We start from the raw sequence: 3,639 nt of genomic DNA on the forward strand, positions 1-3,639 counted from the left end.
TGAACAGTTGGCATCTGCACAAGATAAGAAACAATACCCCTGTAACTCAAGATAAAGTTTATGAATTAATCTGTCGTTTAATGTTTTACTGAACCAGCATTTCATAATGGACTGACATAAAGCAGTTCTTGATCTGATTAGTCACCATAGAATTGAACCAAGGAATCAGTATGCTGACCAGTTAATTCTACAATCATCTCCTTGTGTATTATATGTAAAAAGCACTGATTAGTCTTCAGATTTTATTTCAAAATATTTCAAAGTTTCATATTTAACTCAGACTATAAAAAGATAAACCATGAAACTGCCAAAATTTATCTTCCATACCAGTTTTGCATCAAATTCCACTGTCCACAATCCCAGTAAACTTTTGGATCAACTGTTGCAGTTCAGTTCACAGCCAGATGCCCTGATGCAAGTGGTAGGTGAACTCTCATCCACAAACAGCAATGGATGCTGGATCAGTTGTTAATTTTAAATCTGAGACAGTAACATTTTTGTTAAGCAAAGGTATCAAGGGATATTGACCAATGGCAGAGATGGAATTATGCCACAGATTAGACATGATCTCACTAAATGGTGAAACACACTCAAGGGGTGAATGACATATTTCTCTTCCTATCTTCCTAAGTTCCTACAAGTGTCAGTATGATTTCCAGGAATTGTCAGCTTCCATTCTCATGACGGTTTTTGCTGAAATGCAAGTCTGCTGTGGATCATAAACCCATTCATTAGTGTTACAAAGTAGCTAGGGGGTAAAAGGGTGTGAGCTAAAAATAAAGCAAGAGGGCCCATGGAGTCAATCCAGTTCCCCTTGAAGGAACATAAGAGTCAGGAAAAAAAATCTGGGATAAAGAGTACTGATGGCCATGAATCCACTGTTGATTGTCAGAAAACCCCATCTGATTCATTAATGCTCTTGAGGGAAGGAAAGTACCGTCTTTACCTGATCTGGCCCACGTGACTCCAGACCTGCAGCAATTTAGTTGACTCTTATCTGCCACATGGACATTTAGGGATTGGCAACAAACACTGACCTCGCAAGCAAGACCTAGCCAGATGCATAAATAAAAATGTGGCACTTCTAGCTAGATCATCAGATAATATCGATCACTAATTTCTCTGGAAAGGGATCTGCATCCCCTGGGGTGAACAGTGCTGTTAGAGAGTGAGTTCCAAGATTTTGACTAACAGCAGTGAAGAAACACAACACAATCCAAAGTCAAAGCAGTGTGTGACAAATTTGATCGTGGTGACATTTTCATGTATTTTCTGCATTTATCTTTCAATGTCACACAGAATTCCTGAGCTCAATTGCTTTCATGTAGGTTCCCACTCTGGCCAATTAAAGCTGAGCATGGATTCAAATGCACTCATCTATAGCATGTCTATGAACAGTCTGTGTGAGAAACAAAGCTCACAATAAACTTCAGTCCACATCAAATTCTGAAGCAGCGAATTTTATTGAAATATTCTTGCAAGAAGGGGTGACTAGCAAGTAGCCACACCGATCCAGAAATTACTCAACAATTTATACATTTTAATTCTCAGTACTTCCCCGTCTACCTCATTGGCCTTCAAACCTACCAATATTCCTTATTGTGTTCTGCCCCTGCCCAGCTGCAGTGTGCCCTTGTTTACTTTTCCCCTTACTCCAAGCTGGGCAACCGTCCCCCCTATAAGTGACTTGGCTCGCTTCACTGCTGACATGAGGGAAACGTGCTGAGCTTGAAATATCTTGATGTCCGTTTTCAACTGAGCTATTTGTCTGTAACATCTTCTATTGTTTGCAGGCATGTTCCATTCTTGTATGCACATTTTAGCTAACTCAGCTCTTTGCTGAAACCATTATACACCGGTGTAGGTTCGTTCATTCATCTTGCATAAGCAATTATGATTGCAAATGTAACACAGCTTTACCTATATCCCACAATTCCCCCTTTTTCTTTAATTATCATTTGTTATCTTCTGCATTTTTAAAAATATGTCGCTTCCAAATTGACCAGCATCCTTTCCAAAATTTCATTTATTTTGGAAATCTCCTCGAGGTCAATTATTCCCTCATTGTTTAACAGCTCTTGTCCCCGATTGCTCTTTAGAGGCATTTGTGTGGCCAAAGCTGTTTCAATCAACCTTTGGATTAACCCCCATGCGCAAGGTATGATACAGCATCCTACTGCGATTAGTAATCCCACCATTATGATCAAGGAGGTAAGGAATGAAACCACCACACCCTTCCACTTTCCAAACCACAATTCTAGCCACCCAGTGAATGATGTGCTGACTCCTGAATTTTGAGCTAGTTCTTCGGCTAGTGTTGCTAGACCTTGCAGGGCTCGAGTAATAGACCCATCTGGGGCTGTGTTACTTGGAATAAAGGTACAACAGCTCCCTCCTAACATTACACACACTCCTCCATTTTCTGCTCGGATCATATCTAGGGCCATTCTATTCTCCCATGCCATTCTGCTGGTTGCATCAAGTTGTTCAGCGATACCTTTAATTGCATCTCTAGTGTAATTGATGAACCTTAGCTGATTATAGAAAATATAATTTATCCAATCCACATTTTTGTTGACTGTTACCCACCAGAAGAGAGCTGATTCAAAGCCTGCCGTGGTCTGGTTACGAGCTTTAAACTCATCAGGTACCCCTCTTGGGACTCCTATAGAGTCTAGATATACCTGATCATCAAACGAAGTACCCAGTGAAGTACAGTGATCTCTTACTTTGTCCACCTTCCTTTACTATCTCTTTCTTTTCAAATGCCAGGGTGAACGGAATTGCCAATTGTACAATTGCACACATGCCCCTCCAATCTGGAGGTAGGGTAGGCCTCAATATTTTTCCCTCCGCAGTACCACCACAGATCCGCTCGGGGGAATCCTTAATGCTGAGTAGTTCCCTCCCTTTTCCATCACGTACTCAATCTCGGTACATGAGTTCAGCTCCCCCAAATATCTGGACAGATCTGTTCCTCGCCTGTTTACACACGATGTGTGATTGCCGACCACGGCAGAAAACGTGGGGGTGTCTTTAAGCATTCCTTCTTTAAAGGAGAGAACTTTAATAGAAGGGGCATACAATCTTTATTACTCCATGCAGTCTCATCCTGATACAGGGCTATCATGCATGTAATTCCCCTCCTGTTTCGCTTCCCCCTGAGTGGAAAGGGCACTACTTGGGCCATTGGTTTCCCAGAGGCACATACATAATAATTGCTTTTATTCAAACTTTTCACTGTGTACTTTACCCATTCAACCCAGGCATTTGTATCCCCATATCCTGTTTCTACTTCAATGGCCTGCTTTAAGTCCTTTACCTCGACAAATTTTATCACCTTCGGGTCAGAGTAAGGGACTCTATTATTACTTTCTCCTACTCAGGTTCTGTCTTTCACCTGTATTTTAAAACAACATCCCAGGAAATCCTTCACGTCTGCTTTCACCTCTATCCCAAATATTTGGTTTAATTGGACCTGATAGGTTTCTCCCCTGAAAACTGCTTCATACCATGAGGTTTTCTTTATTGTTAAATATATTGGGTTACACTTTTTAATCGGGACAATCAAGAACTGGCCGGAAGGGGCTTCGGTGTACTGTAACGAGTGGATTAATCAAGAGATCACCTCTGAGATCT

Source organism: Chiloscyllium punctatum, chromosome 45 (assembly GCF_047496795.1).
Source record: "Chiloscyllium punctatum isolate Juve2018m chromosome 45, sChiPun1.3, whole genome shotgun sequence".
NCBI lineage: Eukaryota > Metazoa > Chordata > Chondrichthyes > Orectolobiformes > Hemiscylliidae > Chiloscyllium > Chiloscyllium punctatum.